At 51.6% G+C, this 22,993-nt stretch overlaps 1 long non-coding RNA gene across 1 annotated transcript; it reads left to right on the forward strand.

Moving 5' to 3' along the window:
• The first annotated feature begins 250 nt into the window (after positions 1 to 250).
• LOC119878192 lies at positions 251 to 22,858 on the forward strand. The gene is made up of 4 exons (XR_005386684.1): positions 251 to 895; positions 8,710 to 8,786; positions 14,619 to 14,695; positions 22,554 to 22,858. It is a non-coding gene; the product is annotated as an uncharacterized LOC119878192 (long non-coding RNA).
• The last annotated feature ends 135 nt before the right edge of the window (positions 22,859 to 22,993 follow it).

A 22,993-nucleotide genomic window follows, 5' to 3' on the forward strand; every position in this document is an offset into this window, starting at 1 on the left:
TCTTGTCTGATTCCACACTAATCTTCAGATGATTTGTGGCGACTCTCTGAAGGGAGCCTTTGGTATTTTTGATGATAGGGATTGCAATCAATGTGTAAATTGCCCTGGGTCAGTCACGTTGACATTTTCCCAATATATGAATTCTTCCAATCCAGGAGCATGGGATAGTTTTCCATCTCTTAGTGTCCTCCTCAATTTCTTTCAGATGTGTTCCGTGGTTTTTCGGGTAGAGATCCTTTACCTCTTTGGTTAGGTGTATTCCTGGGTATCTCATGCTTTTGGGTGCAGTTGTCACTGGAACCGACTCCTTAATTTCTCTTTCTTCAGAGTCATCGTTGGCGTATAGAGAGGTGACTGATTTCTTGGCATAGATTTAGGATCCTGCCACGCTGCCGAATTTGCTGTATGAGTTCTACGATCTTGGGGTGGAGTCTTTTGGGTTTTCCGGGTACAGTACCATGCATGCCATCGGTGAAGAGGGCAAGTTTGACTACTTCTTTGCCAATGTGAATGCCTTTTATTTTTTCTGTCGCTTGATTGCTGAGGCCGAGATGTCTAGTAGTATGTTGAGAAGACGTGGTGAGGGTGGACATCCCTGTCTCTCGTTCCTGATGTTCGAAGAAAGGCTCCCAGTGTTTCCACATTGTGGATGATAATTTGCCACGGGCTTTTCGTAGATGGATTTGAAGATGCTGAGGGACGTTCCCTCTATCCCTGTACTCTGAAGGGTTTGGATCTGCCATGGATGCCGTATTTTGTCAAATGCTTCCTCTGCGTCTCTTGAGAGGATCATCTGGTTCTTGTTTTCTCTCTTGCAGATCTGATGAAGCCCATCGAGTGTTCTCCGAGTGCTGAAGCAGCCTTGCACCCTGGCGATTAACCCCACTGGGTCGTGGTGAGTAACTTCTTAATCATGTCCCGTCGGATCCTGTTGGCTCATATCTTGTGGAGAAGGTGTGCGTCCGCCTTAATCAGGGACATCGGTCCAGCATTGTCCCCTTTTGGGGTCTTGGGTTTTGGAGTTAAGGTGATGCTGGCCTCCAAGAACGAGCTTGGAAGTATTCCATCTCTTTCTATCTTTCGGAGCAGCTTTAGTAGCATAGGTAGTCTTTCTTCTTGAAGCGCTGGATAGAATTCCCCTGGGAAGCCATCTGGCCCTGGACTTTTGTGTCTTGGGAGGTTTGTGTGTTTGTTTATAGGTTTCTTTCTTATTGGAGGTCATTTTGCCAACATCGAGTGTAACTCCCCCAGTGTTCATCGCATCAAGTGCCCCCCTCTGTGCCCGTCACCCAGTCAACCCCCCCCCCGCGTTCCTCCCTTTCTTCCACCCCTTGTTCATTTCCCAGGGTTAGGAGTCTCTCCTGTTCTGTCTCCTTTTCTGCCATCTCCCACTCATTTTTTTTCTTCTTTCCCTGTTCCCTTTCACTATTTTTTTCATACTCCCCAAAAGAACGAGACCATAGAATGTTTGTCCTTCGCCGACTGCCTTCTTTTTCTTTGACTCAGCCATAATACCCTCTGGTTCCATCCACATCGAAGCAAATGGTGGGTGTTTGTCGTTTCTGATGGCTGAGTAATCTTCCATCGTGTACAGAGACCACTCGCCCTCCTTATCCATTCATCTTTCGATGGGCACCGAGGCTCCTTCCGCAGTGTGGCTATCGTGGGCATTGCAACTCGAAACCTCAGGGTGCACGTGTCCCGGTGTTTCCCCGCATCTGTATCTTTGGGGTACATCTCCACCAGTGCACCCCCATGCTGGATCGCAGGGCAGATCCGTTGTTACCTCTCTGAGGCACCTGCACACGGTTTTCCAGGCGTGGCTGCATCAGGTCACATTCCCACCAGCAGTGCAAGAGGGTTCCCTTTTCGCCACATCCTCGCCGACCTTCGCTGTTTCCTATCTTGTTAACGTTCACCGCAGTCGCTGGTGTGTCAGGTGGGATCTCGTGGTGCTTTTGACCCATATCTCCCTGACGGCCAGTGATGCGGAGCATTGTCTCACGTGCTTGTCGGCCATGCCTAGTCTTCCTCTGTGACATTTCCATTCATGTCTCTTGCCCGTCTTCCGGATTGGATCGTTGGTCTCTTTGCTGTGGAGTTGCAGAAGTTCTTCAGAGATCTTGGATACTGGCCCTTTACCTGACAGGGTCATTTGCACATGTCTTCTCCCACTCTGTGGGTTGGCTTTGAGTTTTGTCGGGTGTTTCTTTTGCTGTGTGGAACCTGCTCATCTTGGTGAAGTCCCAGCAATCCTTTTCTTCGCTCTTGTTTCTCTGGCCTTCGTGGCTGATGTCATTTCTACGAAGTTGCTGTGGCCCAGTTCAAGAAGGGTGTTGTTGCCTTTGTCCTGCCCTAGGATTTTGATGGACTCTTGTCTTGCAAAATTGAGATCCTTCATCCATTTTGAGTTTATCCTTGTGTATGGTGTGAGAGGAATGGTCCAGTTTCATTCTTCTGCGTGTGGCTGTCCAGTGTTCCCAGCAGCATTTATTGAAGAGACTGTCTTTTCTTTTTCCCCGTGCATGGTCTTTCCTGCCTGGCTGAATATTAGTTGCCCATAGAGTTGAGGGTCCACCTCTGGATGCTCTCTTCTGTTCCATTGATCGGCGTGTCTGTTTTTGTGCCAGTATCCCACTGTCTTGCCCGTCACAGCTTCGTGGCACAACGTGAAATCCGGCATTGTGCTGCCCCCGCAGTGGTTTTCTTGGCGACTCTTCCCGTGGCCGTTCGGGGTCTTTTCGCATTCCACACCAGCCTTCAGAGGACTTGCTCCAGCTCTCTGAAGAGAGTCCGTGCTATTTCTGACAGGGATTGCATTAGTTGTGTATATTGCCCTGGGTCACGTTGACATTTTCCCCAATATCAATTCTTCCAACCCAGGAGCGTGGAACCCTTTTCCATCTCTTTGTGTCTTCCTCAGTTTCTTTCCGACGTGTTCCACAGTGTTTCAGGAAGCCACCCGGCCCTAGACTTTTGTGTCCTGGGAGGTCTTTGATGATGACTGCTTTAATTTCCTCCCTGGATATTGACCTGTTGGGGTTTTCTGTGTCTTCCTGTTCCGTTTTTGGTAGTTTGTGGTTTTCCGGAAATGCGTTCGTTTCTTCTCGATTGCCCAATTTATTGGCGTATAGCTGCTCAGGATGAGTTTTTCAGATCGCTTGTATTTCCTACGTGGTGGTGGTGATCTCTCCTTTCTCATTCGTGTTTTTGTTAATTGGAGTCTTTTCTCTCTTCTTTTAATAAGGCTGGCTTCATGGTTTTTCTCTCTCTTATTGGTTCTTTCAGAGGTCCACCACCTGGTTTTGTGGATGTGTTTCCTCAGTTCTTCTGCTCTCTATTTCATTGAGTTCTGCTCGAATTTTTATTAACCGTCGTCTTCTGCTGGGTGAAGGTTTCATTTGCTGGTCCTTCTCCAGCTCCTTTAGGTGCCAGGTTAGTTTTCGTATTTGAGTTCTTTCCAGTGTTTGGATTGATGCTTGTATTGCGATGTCTTTCCCCTATTTGGGACCGCTTTTGCTGTATCCCAGAGATTCTGAACGGTTGGTTGTATCTTCGTTCTCATTGGTTTCCGTGAATTTTCTTAATTCTTCTCTGATGTCCTGGTTGACCCTTTCACCTTTTAGCAGGATGGTCCTTAACCTGCACGTGTTTGAAATCCTTGCAAACTTCTTGTGGTTGAGCTCTAGTTTCAGAGCATTATGGGCTGAAAATATGCAGGGGACGATCCCAAAGTTTTGGTATCGATTATGACCTGATTTGTGACCCAGTATGTGGTCTCTTCTGGACAAAGTTCCACGTGCAATTGAGAAGAATGTGAATTCAGTTGCATTTGCATGTAAAGTTCTGTAAATATCTGTGAGATCCACCTGGTCCACTGTATCCTTTAGTGCTCTTGTTTCTTTGGAGATGCTGTGCCTGGAAGACCTGTCAATTGCAGAAAGCGCCGTATTCGAGTCTCCAAGTAAAAGGGTATTATTATCTAAGTATGTCTTAACTTTGCTTAGCGATTGATTGATATCCGTGGCAACTCCCACATTCAGGGCATAGATACCCACGATCGTTAGGTCGTCTTGTTGGATAGATCCCTTACGTACGATCTAGTCTAGTGATTGTGTGAGGTTTCCCACATAGAGTGTCATGTCCTCTGTGAAGAGTGAGAGTTTGACTTCTTTGCCGATCCGGATGCCTTTTTTTCTGTTTCGGAATGTCGCTGGGAAAGCGAGGACCACTACTATTCTGCCGAACGAGAGTGTTGAGGGTGGACACCCTGTCGTGTTCCTGACCTTAAGGGAAAAGCTCCAGGTTTTTCCCAATGAAGAGCACGTTCCCTCTCTGGGTCGTTTGTACATGGGTTTTATGATAATTGAGGTTTTTTTCCCAGTATGCGTACCCAGCAGAAGGTTTCCATCATGAAAGGATGGTCTATTTGGTCAAATGCTTTTTCTGCATCTATTGAGAGAATCCTACGGTTCTCATCCTTTGTTTCATTAACGTGGAGAGGGAAGGAGAGACAGAACTGGAGGGATGGACAGACACAGGGAGGGGGACACAGACAGGGAGGGAGAGATAGGGATGGGGAGGGAGAGACGAGATGGTGAGGGAGAGACCGAGACAAGGAGGAAGAATGAGGAAGGGAGGGAGAGAGCCAGACATGGAAGGAGAGTCAGAGAGACAGGGAGGGAGAGACAGAGACAGAGAGACACCGAGAGCCCGGGAGGGATACACTGAGAGACAGGGAGGAAGAGTCAGAGAGAAAGGGAGGGAGACTGAGACACAGAGAGGGGAACACAGAGACAGGATGGAGAGAACGAGACGGAGTGAGAGACTGGGAGACACGAAGGGAGACACACAGAGACTGGCAGAGAGACAGAGACGCAAAGAGAGACAGAGACACAGGAAGGGAGAGTCGGCGAGACAGGGAGCGAGAGTCAGAGAGAGGGCGGGAGAGGAGACGGGGTGGGGGGCAGGGCGGGGACAGACTGAGATGGGGCAGCGGGGAGAGACAGACACAACACAGGGAAGGAGAGTCAGAGAGACAGGGATGGAGAGACAGAGACAGCGAGGGAGATACAGAAAGACAGGCAGGGAGAGGCAGGGAAACAGGTAGGGAGACACCGAGAGCCTGGGAGGGAGAGACCGAGACACAGAGAGAAGGAGGGTGAGATCTAGACACCGTGGGAGAGACAGAGAGGGAGGGAGACCGAGAGACAGGGAGGGACAGACCCAGAGACAGGGAGGGAGACCGAGAGACAGGCAGGGGGAGACAGAGAGACAGGGAGTGAGAGCCAGAGCCATGGAGGGAGACCGAGATACAGTGAGGGAGAGGCCGAGAGACAGGATGAGAGAGAGACAGGGATGGAGACACACAGACAGGGAGGGACAGATGGAGACGGGTGGCGAGAGACAGGGATGGAGAGACCGAGGCAGGGAAGGAGAGACAGAAGTGGAGGGATGGACAGAGACAGGGAGGGAGAGATAGATAGAGGTGGGCAGGGAGACGGAGAGAAAGCGAGGGGGAGACCGAGAGACAGGGAGGGAGAGAGATGGAGACAGGGAGGAGTGACTGAGACGACGGGGGTGAGAGATCGAGATGGGGGAGAGACACAGGACAGGGAAGGAAGGATCCAGAGACAGGGAGGGACAGACAGACCAAGAGACAGAGAGGGAGAGATGAGACAGAGGGGAGAGACCAAGGTGCAGGGAGGGAGACCGAGAGACAGGAGGGGAGAGTCAGAGACAGGGAGGGAGGAGACAGCGAGACAGAGACAGGATGGAGAGAATGAGACAGGGAGGGAGACAAGTGAGAGTCCGAGAGACAAGAAGGTAGGCACAGAGAGGGAGAGAGAGACAGCGAGGGACAGGCCATGATAGGCAGTAAGAGAAGAAAGACTGGGAGGGACACAGAGACTGGGAGGGCGAGGGAGAGAGAGAGATGGGGGTGGGGGCAGAGGCAGAGAGACTGGGAGGGAGACAGGGCCAGACCGGGAGGGAGAGCGAGGGAGACAGTGAGGGAGAGACAGAGACCGGGACGGAGGGACAGGGATGGAGACACAGAGCCAGAGAGAGGCTCCGTGCCTCCGTGAGCAGGTGTCCCTCGGGACTGAGCCGGGGCCAAGGCCTCGGCCCCGGCGCCCACTAGACTAGCGGGGGGAGGCAGAGGCGGTCTCGGGTCCCCTGTAGGCTCCGCGGAGGGCGGGCCTCTGTGTGGCAGGTCTGCGGGGGGGGGCGGGGGCGGGGCGGGAGCTTGCCCAGGCGCCTGAGCCCGAGCGTGACCTGAAGGGGCCGGGGCGTGGCCGCAGGAGGAGCTGTGCGCAGATGCCGACTGGGCACGGCAGGAGGTTGCGCGTGGCCGCCGCCCCCAGTCCCAGGCCCGCGCCCTTCCCCCGTTCCCCGCGCTCCGCGGCTCAGCGGCAGCGCTCCGGCCTCGCCCGCCCCCGGCCGCAGGTCGCAGTCAGCGTGGGCCCCGGAGGCGTGACGGGCCCCGGGGTGTGGTGCGAGAGGCATCTGGCCCTCGCTGGTGCGCGGCGGTGCCTGGAGGGACCGGAGGGGGACAGTGAGTCTTGGGGGCCGCATGGAGGCGCCCCCGTGGCGAGCCCCGTGACACCCTTTGGGCCGCCAGGGTGCCGGCAGAGGGCTGCGCGGGGGAGGAGTGTGGCAACCTGTTCTCGAGGGGGGGCGGCGGCGGGGCCTCCTACGTGTCAGGTCAGGTCTCACAGGAGCGGCTCAGGGAGGTGTGGGGCCCCTCCACCGCTCCACCGGGGCCGGCCGCCGCAACCCCATCCGCGCTGCTCAGAGGGGTTAGGATGCAGGCACCTTGCGATGTCAGGGCAGGGCCTTGGGGCGGTGGCTTGAGGGCCTGGGCTGCTGGGCCCCCCCCCCCCCCAAGGCCCTTGGCTGGCTCCTCCTCCCCCCCCCCCCTCCCCGCCTCAGGTCCCTCCCTAAGCCTGCCCCACCTGCCCCCCTCCCCCCTCGCCCCCTCCTCCCTTTCCTCTGTTGACCTCTGAAATTGTTTTTTAAATCGTTCCCCTTTTTCTGCACATCCTGTCCAGTATTTGTGGTTTCCTGTCTGGCCAATGTTCCCCATTCTCACCGGTGTAAGTGGGATTTCGTTGTGCTTTTGACGTGTGTTTCCCTGATGGAAATAACAGTGATGCGGCGCATTTTCTCATGGGCTTGTCGGCCACGTCGACGTCTTGCTCTGTGCCATTTCGGTTCGTGTCTTTTGCCCATTTCCGGATTGGATGGTTGGTTTCTCTGCTGTTGAGTTGAATGGGTTCTTTGAGAGATCGTGGATGCTGGCCTTTATCTGACGGTCATTTGCACATAGCTTCTCCCATTCTGGAGGTTGTCTCTTGGTTTTGTTGGTGTCTCTTGGCTGTGCGGAAGCTTCTCATCCCGATGAAGTCCCAATAGTTCATCTTTGCTTTTGTTTTCTGGCCTTCACGGTGTATCTTGCAAGAAGTTACTGTGGCCAAGTTCGGGAAGGACGTTGCCTGTGTTCTCCCCTAGGGTTTTGAGGGAATCTCATCTCACATTTACATCTTTCATCATCCATTTTGAGTTTTATCTCTGTGTATGGTGTGAGAGAATGGTCCAGTTTCATTCTTTTGCATGTGGCTGTCCAACGTTCCCAGCAGCCTTTAGTGAGGAGGCTGTCTTTTTTCCAGTGGATGGTCTCTCCTGCTTGGTCGAATATATGGTCCTGACCGTAGAGTTGAGGGTCCACTTCTGGATTTCTCTCTTCTGTCCCATTGATCCGTGTGTCTGTTTTTCTGCTAGTAGCACACTGTCTTGATGAGCACAGCTTGTAGCACAACCTGAAGTCCGGCGTTGTGATGCCGCCAGCTGTGGTTTTCTTTTCTAATATTGCCCTGGGCATTCGGGGTCTTGTCTGATTCCACACTAATCTTCAGATGATTTGTGGCAACTCTCTGAAGGGAGCCTTTGGTATTTTTGATGATAGGGATTGCAATCAATGTGTAAATTGCCCTGGGTCAGTCACGTTGACATTTTCCCAATATATGAATTCTTCCAATCCAGGAGCAGGGATAGTTTTCCATCTCTTAGTGTCCTCCTCAATTTCTTTCAGATGTGTTCCGTGGTTTTTCGGGTAGAGATCCTTTACCTCTTTGGTTAGGTGTATTCCTGGGTATCTCATGCTTTTGGGTGCAGTTGTCACTGGAACCGACTCCTTAATTTCTCTTTTCTTCAGAGTCATCGTTGGCGTATAGAGAGGTGACTGATTTCTTGGCATAGATTTAGGATCCTGCCACGCTGCCGCCGAATTTGCTGTATGAGTTCTACGATCTTGGGGTGGAGTCTTTTGGGTTTTCCGGGTACAGTACCATGCATGCCATCGGTGAAGAGGGCAAGTTTGACTACTTCTTTGCCAATGTGAATGCCTTTTATTTTTTCTGTCGCTTGATTGCTGAGGCCGAGATGTCTAGTAGTATGTTGAGAAGACGTGGTGAGGGTGGACATCCCTGTCTCTCGTTCCTGATGTTCGAAGAAAGGCTCCCAGTGTTTCCACATTGTGGATGATAATTTGCCACGGGCTTTTCGTAGATGGATTTGAAGATGCTGAGGACGTTCCCTCTATCCCTGTACTCTGAAGGGTTTGGATCTGCCATGGATGCCGTATTTTGTCAAATGCTTCCTCTGCGTCTCTTGAGAGGATCATCTGGTTCTTGTTTTCTCTCTTTGCAGATCTGATGAAGCCCATCGAGTGTTCTCCGAGTGCTGAAGCAGCCTTGCACCCTGGCGATTAACCCCACTGGGTCGTGGTGAGTAACTTCTTAATCATGTCCCGTCGGATCCTGTTGGCTCATATCTTGTGGAGAAGGTGTGCGTCCGCCTTAATCAGGGACATCGGTCCAGCATTGTCCCCTTTTGGGGTCTTGGGTTTTGGAGTTAAGGTGATGCTGGCCTCCAAGAACGAGCTTGGAAGTATTCCATCTCTTTCTATCTTTCGGAGCAGCTTTAGTAGCATAGGTAGTCTTTCTTCTTGAAGCGCTGGATAGAATTCCCCTGGGAAGCCATCTGGCCCTGGACTTTTGTGTCTTGGGAGGTTTGTTGTTTTGTTTATAGGTTTCTTTCTTATTGGAGGTCATTTTGCCAACATCGAGTGTAACTCCCCCAGTGTTCATCGCATCAAGTGCCCCCCTCTGTGCCCGTCACCCATCAACCCCGCCCCCCGCGTTCCTCCCTTTCTTCCACCCCTTTTTCATTTCCCCCAGGGTTAGGAGTCTCTCCTGTTCTGTCTCCTTTTCTGCCATCTCCCACTCATTTTTTTCTTCTTTCTCCTCTGTTCCCTTTCACTATTTTTTTCATACTCCCCAAAAGAACGAGACCATAGAATGTTTGTCCTTCGCCGACTGCCTTCTTTTTCTTTGACTCAGCCATAATACCCTCTGGTTCCATCCACATCGAAGCAAATGGTGGGTGTTTGTCGTTTCTGATGGCTGAGTAATCTTCCATCGTGTACAGAGACCACTCGCCCTCCTTATCCATTCATCTTTCGATGGGCACCGAGGCTCCTTCCGCGTGTGGCTATCGTGGGCATTGCAACTCGAAACCTCAGGGTGCACGTGTCCCGGTGTTTCCCCGCATCTGTATCTTTGGGGTACATCTCCACCAGTGCACCCCCATGCTGGATCGCAGGGCAGATCCGTTGTTACCTCTCTCTGCACCTGCACACGGTTTTCCAGGCGTGGCTGCATCAGGTCACATTCCCACCAGCAGTGCAAGAGGGTTCCCTTTTCGCCACATCCTCGCCGACCTTCGCTTTTCCTATCTTGTTAACGTTCACCGCAGTCGCTGGTGTGTCAGGTGGGATCTCGTGGTGCTTTTGACCCATATCTCCCTGACGGCCAGTGATGCGGAGCATTGTCTCACGTGCTTGTCGGCCATGCCTAGTCTTCCTCTGTGACATTTCCATTCATGTCTCTTGCCCGTCTTCCGGATTGGATCGTTGGTCTCTTTGCTGTGGAGTTGCCGAAGTTCTTCAGAGATCTTGGATACTGGCCCTTTACCTGACAGGGTCATTTGCACATGTCTTCTCCCACTCTGTGGGTTGGCTTTGAGTTTTGTCGGGTGTTTCTTTTGCTGTGTGGAACCTGCTCATCTTGGTGAAGTCCCAGCAATCCTTTTCTTCGCTCTTGTTTCTCTCTGGCCTTCGTGGCTGATGTCATTTCTACGAAGTTGCTGTGGCCCAGTTCAAGAAGGGTGTTGTTGCCTTTGTCCTGCCCTAGGATTTTGATGGACTCTTGTCTTGCAAAATTGAGATCCTTCATCCATTTTGAGTTTATCCTTGTGTATGGTGTGAGAGGAATGGTCCAGTTTCATTCTTCTGCGTGTGGCTGTCCAGTGTTCCCAGCAGCATTTATGAAGAGACTGTCTTTTCTTTTTCCCCGTGCATGGTCTTTCCTGCCTGGCTGAATATTAGTTGCCCATAGAGTTGAGGGTCCACCTCTGGATGCTCTCTTCTGTTCCATTGATCGCGTGTCTGTTTTTGTGCCAGTATCCCACTGTCTTGCCCGTCACAGCTTCGTGGCACAACGTGAAATCCGGCATTGTGCTGCCCCCGCAGTGGTTTTTCTTGGCGACTCTTCCCGTGGCCGTTCGGGGTCTTTTCGCATTCCACACCAGCCTTCAGAGGACTTGCTCCAGCTCTCTGAAGAGAGTCCGTGCTATTTCTGACAGGGATTGCATTAGTTGTGTATATTGCCCTGGGTCACGTTGACATTTTCCCCAATATCAATTCTTCCAACCCAGGAGCGTGGAACCCTTTTCCATCTCTTTGTGTCTTCCTCAGTTTCTTTCCGACGTGTTCCACAGTGTTTCAGGAAGCCACCCGGCCCTAGACTTTTGTGTCCTGGGAGGTCTTTGATGATGATGACTGCTTTAATTTCCTCCCTGGATATTGACCTGTTGGGGTTTTCTCTGTGTCTTCCTGTTCCGTTTTTGGTAGTTTGTGGTTTTCCGGAATGCGTTCGTTTCTTCTCGATTGCCCAATTTATTGGCGTATAGCTGCTCAGGATGAGTTTTTTCAGATCGCTTGTATTTCCTACGTGGTGGTGGTGATCTCTCCTTTCTCATTCGTGTTTTTGTTAATTGGAGTCTTTTCTCTCTTCTTTTAATAAGGCTGGCTTCATGGTTTTTCTCTCTCTTATTGGTTCTTTCAGAGGTCCACCACCTGGTTTTGTGGATGTGTTTCCTCAGTTCTTCTGCTCTCTATTTCATTGAGTTCTGCTCGAATTTTTATTAACCGTCGTCTTCTGCTGGGGTGAAGGTTTCATTTGCTGGTCCTTCTCCAGCTCCTTTAGGTGCCAGGTTAGTTTTTCGTGTTTGAGTTCTTTCAGTGTTTTGATCGATGCTTGTATTGCGATGTCTTTCCCCTATTTGGGACCGCTTTTGCTGTATCCCAGAGATTCTGAACGGTTTCGTATCTTCGTTCTCATTGGTTTCCGTGAATTTTCTTAATTCTTCTCTATGTCCTGGTTGACCCTTTCACCTTTTAGCAGGATGGTCCTTAACCTGCACGTGTTTGAAATCCTTGCAAACTTCTTGTGGTTGAGCTCTAGTTTCAGAGCATTATGGGCTGAAAATATGCAGGGGACGATCCCAAAGTTTTGGTATCGATTATGACCTGATTTGTGACCCAGTATGTGGTCTCTTCTGGACAAGTTCCACGTGCAATTGAGAAGAATGTGAATTCAGTTGCATTTGCATGTAAAGTTCTGTAAATATCTGTGAGATCCACCTGGTCCACTGTATCCTTTAGTGCTCTTGTTTCTTTGGAGATGCTGTGCCTGGAAGACCTGTCAATTGCAGAAAGCGCCGTATTCGAGTCTCCAAGTAAAAGGGTATTATTATCTAAGTATGTCTTAACTTTGCTTAGCGATTGATTGATATCCGTGGCAACTCCCACATTCAGGGCATAGATACCCACGATCGTTAGTTAGGTCGTCTTGTTGGATAGATCCCTTACGTACGATCTAGTCTAGTGATTGTGTGAGGTTTCCCACATAGAGTGTCATGTCCTCTGTGAAGAGTGAGAGTTTGACTTCTTTGCCGATCCGGATGCCTTTTTTTTCTGTTTCGGAATGTCGCTGGGAAAGCGAGGACCACTACTATTCTGCCGAACGAGAGTGTTGAGGGTGGACACCCTGTCGTGTTCCTGACCTTAAGGGAAAAGCTCCAGGTTTTTCCCAATGAAGAGCACGTTCGTCTCTGGGTGTTTGTACCTGGGTTTTATGATAATTGAGGTTTTTTTCCCAGTATGCGTACCCAGCAGAAGGTTTCCATCATGAAAGGATGGTCTATTTGGTCAAATGCTTTTTCTGCATCTATTGAGAGAATCCTACGGTTCTCATCCTTTGTTTCATTAACGTGGAGAGGGAAGGAGAGACAGAACTGGAGGGATGGACAGACACAGGGAGGGGACAAGACAGGGAGGGAAGATAGGGATGGGGAGGAGATGTGAGGGAGACGTGATGAGCCACATGGAAGGAGAGTCAGAGAGACAGGGAGCAGACATGAGAGCAACCGAGAGCCCGGGAGGGATACACTGAGAGACAGGGAGGAAGAGTCAGAGAGAAAGGGAGGGAGACTGAGACACAGAGAGGGGAACACAGAGACAGGATGGAGAGAACGAGACGGAGTGAGAGACTGGGAGACACGAAGGGAGACACACAGAGACTGGCAGAGAGACAGAGACGCAAAGAGAGAGAGACACAGGAAGGGAGAGTCGGCGAGACAGGGAGCGAGAGTCAGAGAGAGGGCGGGAGAGGAGACGGGGTGGGGGGCAGGGCGGGGACAGACTGAGATGGGGCAGCGGGGAGAGACAGACACAGACACAGGGAAGGAGAGTCAGAGAGACAGGGATGGAGAGACAGAGACAGCGAGGGAGATACAGAAAGACAGGCAGGGAGAGGCAGGGAAACAGGTAGGGAGACACCGAGAGCCTGGGAGGGAGAGACCGAGACACAGAGAGAAAGAGGGTGAGATCTAGACAACGTGGGAGAGACAGAGAGGGAGGGAGACCGAGACAGGGAGGGACAGACCCAGAGACAGGGAGGGAGAGACCGAGAGACCGGGAGGGACAGACCGAGAGACAGGCAGGGGGAGACAGAGAGACAGGGAGTGAGAGCCAGAGCCATGGAGGGAGACCGAGATACAGTGAGGTTTCAGTGAGAGCCAGAGCCATGGAGGGAGACCGAGATACGGATTACATGGAGGAGACCGAGATTTCTGGAGGTTGTCTGTTGGTTTTGTTGAGTGTCTCTTTGGCTGTGCGGAAGCTTCTCATCCCGATGAAGTCCCAATAGTTCATCTTTGCTTTTGTTTTCTGGCCTTCACGGGTGTATCTTGCAAGAAGTTACTGTGGCCAAGTTCGGGAAGGACGTTGCCTGTGTTCTCCCCTAGGGTTTTGAGGAATCTCATCTCACATTTACATCTTTCATCCATTTTGAGTTTTATCTCTGTGTATGGTGTGAGAGAATGGTCCAGTTTCATTCTTTTGCATGTGGCTGTCCAACGTTCCCAGCAGCCTTTAGTGAGGAGGCTGTCTTTTTTCCAGTGGATGGTCTCTCCTGCTTGGTCGAATATATGGTCCTGACCGTAGAGTTGAGGGTCCACTTCTGGATTTCTCTCTTCTGTCCCATTGATCCGTGTGTCTGTTTTTCTGCTAGTAGCACACTGTCTTGATGAGCACAGCTTGTAGCACAACCTGAAGTCCGGCGTTGTGATGCCGCCAGCTGTGGTTTTCTTTTCTAATATTGCCCTGGGCATTCGGGGTCTTGTCTGATTCCACACTAATCTTCAGATGATTTGTGGCGACTCTCTGAAGGGAGCCTTTGGTATTTTTGATGATAGGGATTGCAATCAATGTGTAAATTGCCCTGGGTCAGTCACGTTGACATTTTCCCAATATATGAATTCTTCCAATCCAGGAGCATGGGATAGTTTTCCATCTCTTAGTGTCCTCCTCAATTTCTTTCAGATGTGTTCCGTGGTTTTTCGGGTAGAGATCCTTTACCTCTTTGGTTAGGTGTATTCCTGGGTATCTCATGCTTTTGGGTGCAGTTGTCACTGGAACCGACTCCTTAATTTCTCTTTCTTCAGAGTCATCGTTGGCGTATAGAGAGGTGACTGATTTCTTGGCATAGATTTAGGATCCTGCCACGCTGCCGAATTTGCTGTATGAGTTCTACGATCTTGGGGTGGAGTCTTTTGGGTTTTCCGGGTACAGTACCATGCATGCCATCGGTGAAGAGGGCAAGTTTGACTACTTCTTTGCCAATGTGAATGCCTTTTATTTTTTCTGTCGCTTGATTGCTGAGGCCGAGATGTCTAGTAGTATGTTGAGAAGACGTGGTGAGGGTGGACATCCCTGTCTCTCGTTCCTGATGTTCGAAGAAAGGCTCCCAGTGTTTCCACATTGTGGATGATAATTTGCCACGGGCTTTTCGTAGATGGATTTGAAGATGCTGAGGGACGTTCCCTCTATCCCTGTACTCTGAAGGGTTTGGATCTGCCATGGATGCCGTATTTTGTCAAATGCTTCCTCTGCGTCTCTTGAGAGGATCATCTGGTTCTTGTTTTCTCTCTTGCAGATCTGATGAAGCCCATCGAGTGTTCTCCGAGTGCTGAAGCAGCCTTGCACCCTGGCGATTAACCCCACTGGGTCGTGGTGAGTAACTTCTTAATCATGTCCCGTCGGATCCTGTTGGCTCATATCTTGTGGAGAAGGTGTGCGTCCGCCTTAATCAGGGACATCGGTCCAGCATTGTCCCCTTTTGGGGTCTTGGGTTTTGGAGTTAAGGTGATGCTGGCCTCCAAGAACGAGCTTGGAAGTATTCCATCTCTTTCTATCTTTCGGAGCAGCTTTAGTAGCATAGGTAGTCTTTCTTCTTGAAGCGCTGGATAGAATTCCCCTGGGAAGCCATCTGGCCCTGGACTTTTGTGTCTTGGGAGGTTTGTGTGTTTGTTATAGGTTTCTTTCTTATTGGAGGTCATTTTGCCAACATCGAGTGTAACTCCCCCAGTGTTCATCGCATCAAGTGCCCCCCTCTGTGCCCGTCACCCAGTCAACCCCGCCCCCCGCGTTCCTCCCTTTCTTCCACCCCTTGTTCATTTCCCAGGGTTAGGAGTCTCTCCTGTTCTGTCTCCTTTTCTGCCATCTCCCACTCATTTTTTTCTTCTTTCTCCTCTGTTCCCTTTCACTATTTTTTTCATACTCCCCAAAAGAACGAGACCATAGAATGTTTGTCCTTCGCCGACTGCCTTCTTTTTCTTTGACTCAGCCATAATACCCTCTGGTTCCATCCACATCGAAGCAAATGGTGGGTGTTTGTCGTTTCTGATGGCTGAGTAATCTTCCATCGTGTACAGAGACCACTCGCCCTCCTTATCCATTCATCTTTCGATGGGCACCGAGGCTCCTTCCGCAGTGTGGCTATCGTGGGCATTGCAACTCGAAACCTCAGGGTGCACGTGTCCCGGTGTTTCCCCGCATCTGTATCTTTGGGGTACATCTCCACCAGTGCACCCCCATGCTGGATCGCAGGGCAGATCCGTTGTTACCTCTCTGAGGCACCTGCACACGGTTTTCCAGGCGTGGCTGCATCAGGTCACATTCCCACCAGCAGTGCAAGAGGGTTCCCTTTTCGCCACATCCTCGCCGACCTTCGCTGTTTCCTATCTTGTTAACGTTCACCGCAGTCGCTGGTGTGTCAGGTGGGATCTCGTGGTGCTTTTGACCCATATCTCCCTGACGGCCAGTGATGCGGAGCATTGTCTCACGTGCTTGTCGGCCATGCCTAGTCTTCCTCTGTGACATTTCCATTCATGTCTCTTGCCCGTCTTCCGGATTGGATCGTTGGTCTCTTTGCTGTGGAGTTGCAGAAGTTCTTCAGAGATCTTGGATACTGGCCCTTTACCTGACAGGGTCATTTGCACATGTCTTCTCCCACTCTGTGGGTTGGCTTTGAGTTTTGTCGGGTGTTTCTTTTGCTGTGTGGAACCTGCTCATCTTGGTGAAGTCCCAGCAATCCTTTTCTTCGCTCTTGTTTCTCTGGCCTTCGTGGCTGATGTCATTTCTACGAAGTTGCTGTGGCCCAGTTCAAGAAGGGTGTTGTTGCCTTTGTCCTGCCCTAGGATTTTGATGGACTCTTGTCTTGCAAAATTGAGATCCTTCATCCATTTTGAGTTTATCCTTGTGTATGGTGTGAGAGGAATGGTCCAGTTTCATTCTTCTGCGTGTGGCTGTCCAGTGTTCCCAGCAGCATTTATTGAAGAGACTGTCTTTTCTTTTTCCCCGTGCATGGTCTTTCCTGCCTGGCTGAATATTAGTTGCCCATAGAGTTGAGGGTCCACCTCTGGATGCTCTCTTCTGTTCCATTGATCGGCGTGTCTGTTTTTGTGCCAGTATCCCACTGTCTTGCCCGTCACAGCTTCGTGGCACAACGTGAAATCCGGCATTGTGCTGCCCCCGCAGTGGTTTTCTTGGCGACTCTTCCCGTGGCCGTTCGGGGTCTTTTCGCATTCCACACCAGCCTTCAGAGGACTTGCTCCAGCTCTCTGAAGAGAGTCCGTGCTATTTCTGACAGGGATTGCATTAGTTGTGTATATTGCCCTGGGTCACGTTGACATTTTCCCCAATATCAATTCTTCCAACCCAGGAGCGTGGAACCCTTTTCCATCTCTTTGTGTCTTCCTCAGTTTCTTTCCGACGTGTTCCACAGTGTTTCAGGAAGCCACCCGGCCCTAGACTTTTGTGTCCTGGGAGGTCTTTGATGATGACTGCTTTAATTTCCTCCCTGGATATTGACCTGTTGGGGTTTTCTGTGTCTTCCTGTTCCGTTTTTGGTAGTTTGTGGTTTTCCGGAAATGCGTTCGTTTCTTCTCGATTGCCCAATTTATTGGCGTATAGCTGCTCAGGATGAGTTTTTCAGATCGCTTGTATTTCCTACGTGGTGGTGGTGATCTCTCCTTTCTCATTCGTGTTTTTGTTAATTGGAGTCTTTTCTCTCTTCTTTTAATAAGGCTGGCTTCATGGTTTTTCTCTCTCTTTGGTTCTTTCAGAGGTCCACCACCTGGTTTTGTGGATGTGTTTCCTCAGTTCTTCTGCTCTCTATTTCATTGAGTTCTGCTCGAATTTTTATTAACCGTCGTCTTCTGCTGGGTGAAGGTTTCATTTGCTGGTCCTTCTCCAGCTCCTTTAGGTGCCAGGTTAGTTTTCGTATTTGAGTTCTTTCCAGTGTTTGGATTGATGCTTGTATTGCGATGTCTTTCCCCTATTTGGGACCGCTTTTGCTGTATCCCAGAGATTCTGAACGGTTGGTCGTATCTTCGTTCTCATTGGTTTCCGTGAATTTTCTTAATTCTTCTCTATGTCCTGGTTGACCCTTTCACCTTTTAGCAGGATGGTCCTTAACCTGCACGTGTTTGAAATCCTTGCAAACTTCTTGTGGTTGAGCTCTAGTTTCAGAGCATTATGGGCTGAAAATATGCAGGGGACGATCCCAAAGTTTTGGTATCGATTATGACCTGATTTGTGACCCAGTATGTGGTCTCTTCTGGACAAAGTTCCACGTGCAATTGAGAAGAATGTGAATTCAGTTGCATTTGCATGTAAAGTTCTGTAAATATCTGTGAGATCCACCTGGTCCACTGTATCCTTTAGTGCTCTTGTTTCTTTGGAGATGCTGTGCCTGGAAGACCTGTCAATTGCAGAAAGCGCCGTATTCGAGTCTCCAAGTAAAAGGGTATTATTATCTAAGTATGTCTTAACTTTGCTTAGCGATTGATTGATATCCGTGGCAACTCCCACATTCAGGGCATAGATACCCACGATCGTTAGTTAGGTCGTCTTGTTGGATAGATCCCTTACGTACGATCTAGTCTAGTGATTGTGTGAGGTTTCCCACATAGAGTGTCATGTCCTCTGTGAAGAGTGAGAGTTTGACTTCTTTGCCGATCCGGATGCCTTTTTTTTCTGTTTCGGAATGTCGCTGGGAAAGCGAGGACCACTACTATTCTGCCGAACGAGAGTGTTGAGGGTGGACACCCTGTCGTGTTCCTGACCTTAAGGGAAAAGCTCCAGGTTTTTCCCAATGAAGAGCACGTTCCCTCTCTGGGTCGTTTGTACATGGGTTTTATGATAATTGAGGTTTTTTTCCCAGTATGCGTACCCAGCAGAAGGTTTCCATCATGAAAGGATGGTCTATTTGGTCAAATGCTTTTTCTGCATCTATTGAGAGAATCCTACGGTTCTCATCCTTTGTTTCATTAACGTGGAGAGGGAAGGAGAGACAGAACTGGAGGGATGGACAGACACAGGAGGGGGACACAGACAGGGAGGGAGAGATAGGGATGGGGAGGGAGAGACAGAGAGATGGTGAGGGAGAGACCGAGACAAGGAGGAAGAATGAGGAAGGGAGGGAGAGAGCCAGACATGGAAGGAGAGTCAGAGAGACAGGGAGGGAGAGAGACAGAGACAGAGAGACACCGAGAGCCCGGGAGGGATACACTGAGAGACAGGGAGGAAGAGTCAGAGAGAAAGGGAGGGAGACTGAGACACAGAGAGGGGAACACAGAGACAGGATGGAGAGAACGAGACGGAGTGAGAGACTGGGAGACACGAAGGGAGACACACAGAGACGCAAAGAGAGACAGAGACACAGGAAGGGAGAGTCGGCGAGACAGGGAGCGAGAGTCAGAGAGAGGGCGGGAGAGGAGACGGGGTGGGGGGCAGGGCGGGGACAGACTGAGATGGGGCAGCGGGGAGAGACAGACACAGACACAGGGAAGGAGAGTCAGAGAGACAGGGATGGAGAGACAGAGACAGCGAGGGAGATACAGAAAGACAGGCAGGGAGAGGCAGGGAAACAGGTAGGGAGACACCGAGAGCCTGGGAGGGAGAGACCGAGACACAGAGAGAAGGAGGGTGAGATCTAGACACCGTGGGAGAGACAGAGAGGGAGGGAGACCGAGAGACAGGGAGGGACAGACCCAGAGACAGGGAGGGAGAGACCGAGAGGAGGGACAGACCGAGAGACAGGCAGGGGGAGACAGAGAGACAGGGAGTGAGAGCCAGAGCCATGGAGGGAGACCGAGATACAGTGAGGGAGAGGCCGAGAGACAGGATGAGAAGAGACAGGGATGGAGACACACAGACAGGGAGGGACAGATGGAGACGGGTGGCGAGAGACAGGGATGGAGAGACCGAGGCAGGGAAGGAGAGACAGAAGTGGAGGGATGGACAGAGACAGGGAGGGAGAGATAGATAGAGGTGGGCAGGGAGACGGAGAGAAAGCGAGGGGGAGACCGAGAGACAGGGAGGGAGAGAGAGATGGAGACAGGGAGGAGTGACTGAGACGACGGGGGTGAGAGATCGATATGGGGGAGAGACCAGGACAGGAAGGAAGGGATCCAGAGACAGGGAGGGACAGACAGACCAAGAGACAGAGAGGGAGAGATGAGACAGAGGGGAGAGACCAAGGTGCAGGAGGGAGACGAGAGACAGGAGGGGAGAAGTCAGAGACAGGGAGGGAGGAGACAGCGAGACAGAGACAAGGATGGAGAGAATGAGACAGGGAGGGAGACAAGTGAGAGTCCGAGAGACAAGAAGGTAGGCACAGAGACAGGGAGAGAGAGACAGCGAGGGACAAGGCCATGATAGGCAGTAAGAGAAGAAGACTGGGGAGGGACACAGAGACTGGGAGGGGGCGAGGGAGAGAGAGAGAGATGGGGGTGGGGGCAGAGGCAGAGAGACTGGGGGAGACAGGGCCAGACCGGGGGAGAGCGAGGGAGGACAGTGAGGGAGACAGAGAACCGGGACGGAGGGACAGGGATGGAGACACAGAGCCAGAGAGAAGGCTCCGTGCCTCCGTGAGCAGGTGTCCCTCGGGACTGATCGCGGGCGGCAAAGGCCTCGCCCCGGCGCCCCGACTAGACTAGCGGGGGGAGGCAGAGGCGGTCTCGGGTCCCCTGTAGGCTTCCGCGGACGGGGAGGGCCTCTGTGTGGCAGGTCTGCGGGGGGCGTGGCGGGTGGCGGGGCGGGAGCTTGCCCAGGCGCCTGAGCCCGAGCGTAGACTGAAGGGGGCCGGGGCGTGGCCGCAGGAGGAGCTGTGCGCAGATGCGGCGACTGGGCAAGGCAGGAGGTTTGCGCGGCCGCGCCCCAGTCCAGGACCCGCGGTTCCCCGCGGTTCCCCGCGCTCCGTGGCCGGGCTCGCGGCAGCGGCTCTGCAGGCCTCGGCCCCCGGCGCGCAGGTCAGCGTGGGCCCCGGGAGGCGTGACGGGCCCCGGGGTGGCTGTGCGAGAGGCATCTGGCCCTCGCTGGTGGCGCGGCGGGTGCCTGGGAGGGACCGGAGGGGGACAGTGAGTCTTGGGGGCCGCATGGAGGCGCCCCCGTGGCGAGCCCGGCGGACACCCTTTGGGCCGCCAGGGTGCCGGGCAGAGGGCTGCGCGGGGGAGGAGTGGTGGCACCTGTTCTCGGAGGGGGGCGGCGGCGGGGCCTCCTACGTGTCAGGTCAGGTCTCACAGGAGCGGCTCAGGGAGGGTGTGGGGCCCCTCCACCGGGGCTCGGGGAGGTGCCGCCGAACCCATCCGCGGCTGCTCAGAGGGGTTAGGATGCAGGCACCTTGCGATGTCAGGGCAGGGCCTTGGGGCGGTGGCTTGAGGGCCTGGGCTGCTGGGCCCCCCCAGGCCCCCCAAGGCCCTTGGCTGTTCCTCCTCCCCCCACCCCCTCCCCGCTCTCAGGTCCCTCCCTAAGCTCCCCAGCCTGGCCGGCAGCATGCCCCCCTCCCCCTTGGTCCCTTTCAGGTGAATATGGCTACCTCTGAAATTGTTGAATTTTGAAATCGTTCCCCTTTCTGCACATCCTGTCCAGTATTTGTGGTTTCCTGTCTGGCCAATGTTCCCCATTCTCACCGGTGTAAGGTGGGATTTCGTTGTGCTTTTGACGTGTGTTTCCCTGATGGAAATAACAGTGATGCGGCGCATTTTCTCATGGGCTTGTCGGCCACGTCGACGTCTTGCTCTGTGCCATTTCGGTTCGTGTCTTTTGCCCATTTCCGGATTGGATGGTTGGTTTCTCTGCTGTTGAGTTGAATGGGTTCTTTAGAGATCGTGGATGCTGGCCCTTTATCTGACGGGTCATTTGCACGTAGCTTCTCCCATTCTGGAGGTTGTCTGTTGGTTTTGTTGAGTGTCTCTTTGGCTGTGCGGAAGCTTCTCATCCCGATGAAGTCCCAATAGTTCATCTTTGCTTTTGTTTTCTGGCCTTCACGGGTGTATCTTGCAAGAAGTTACTGTGGCCAAGTTCGGGAAGGACGTTGCCTGTGTTCTCCCCTAGGGTTTTGATGGAATCTCATCTCACATTTACATCTTTCATCCATTTTGAGTTTTATCTCTGTGTATGGTGTGAGAGAATGGTCCAGTTTCATTCTTTTGCATGTGGCTGTCCAACGTTCCCAGCAGCCTTTAGTGAGGAGGCTGTCTTTTTTCCAGTGGATGGTCTCTCCTGCTTGGTCGAATATATGGTCCTGACCGTAGAGTTGAGGGTCCACTTCTGGATTTCTCTCTTCTGTCCCATTGATCCGTGTGTCTGTTTTTCTGCTAGTAGCACACTGTCTTGATGAGCACAGCTTTGTAGCACAACCTGAAGTCCGGCGTTGTGATGCCGCCAGCTGTGGTTTTCTTTTCTAATATTGCCCTGGGCATTCGGGGTCTTGTCTGATTCCACACTAATCTTCAGATGATTTGTGGCGACTCTCTGAAGGGAGCCTTTGGTATTTTTGATGATAGGGATTGCAATCAATGTGTAAATTGCCCTGGGTCAGTCACGTTGACATTTTCCCAATAATGAATTCTTCCCAATCCAGGAGCATGGGATAGTTTTCCATCTCTTAGTGTCCTCCTCAATTTCTTTCAGATGTGTTCCGTGGTTTTTCGGGTAGAGATCCTTTACCTCTTTGGTTAGGTGTATTCCTGGGTATCTCATGCTTTTGGGTGCAGTTGTCACTGGAACCGACTCCTTAATTTCTCTTTCTTCAGAGTCATCGTTGGCGTATAGAGAGGTGACTGATTTCTTGGCATAGATTTAGGATCCTGCCACGCTGCCGAATTTGCTGTATGAGTTCTACGATCTTGGGGTGGAGTCTTTTGGGTTTTCCGGGTACAGTACCATGCATGCCATCGGTGAAGAGGGCAAGTTTGACTACTTCTTTGCCAATGTGAATGCCTTTTATTTTTTCTGTCGCTTGATTGCTGAGGCCGAGATGTCTAGTAGTATGTTGAGAAGACGTGGTGAGGGTGGACATCCCTGTCTCTCGTTCCTGATGTTCGAAGAAAGGCTCCCAGTGTTTCCACATTGTGGATGATAATTTGCCACGGGCTTTTCGTAGATGGATTTGAAGATGCTGAGGGACGTTCCCTCTATCCCTGTACTCTGAAGGGTTTGGATCTGCCATGGATGCCGTATTTTGTCAAATGCTTCCTCTGCGTCTCTTGAGAGGATCATCTGGTTCTTGTTTTCTCTCTTGCAGATCTGATGAAGCCCATCGAGTGTTCTCCGAGTGCTGAAGCAGCCTTGCACCCTGGCGATTAACCCCACTGGGTCGTGGTGAGTAACTTCTTAATCATGTCCCGTCGGATCCTGTTGGCTCATATCTTGTGGAGAAGGTGTGCGTCCGCCTTAATCAGGGACATCGGTCCAGCATTGTCCCCTTTTGGGGTCTTGGGTTTTGGAGTTAAGGTGATGCTGGCCTCCAAGAACGAGCTTGGAAGTATTCCATCTCTTTCTATCTTTCGGAGCAGCTTTAGTAGCATAGGTAGTCTTTCTTCTTGAAGCGCTGGATAGAATTCCCCTGGGAAGCCATCTGGCCCTGGACTTTTGTGTCTTGGGAGGTTTGTGTGTTTGTTTATAGGTTTCTTTCTTATTGGAGGTCATTTTGCCAACATCGAGTGTAACTCCCCAGTGTTCATC

Source organism: Canis lupus, unplaced genomic scaffold (assembly GCF_011100685.1).
Source record: "Canis lupus familiaris isolate Mischka breed German Shepherd unplaced genomic scaffold, alternate assembly UU_Cfam_GSD_1.0 chrUn_S1174H1347, whole genome shotgun sequence".
Classification (NCBI taxonomy): Eukaryota; Metazoa; Chordata; class Mammalia; order Carnivora; family Canidae; genus Canis; species Canis lupus.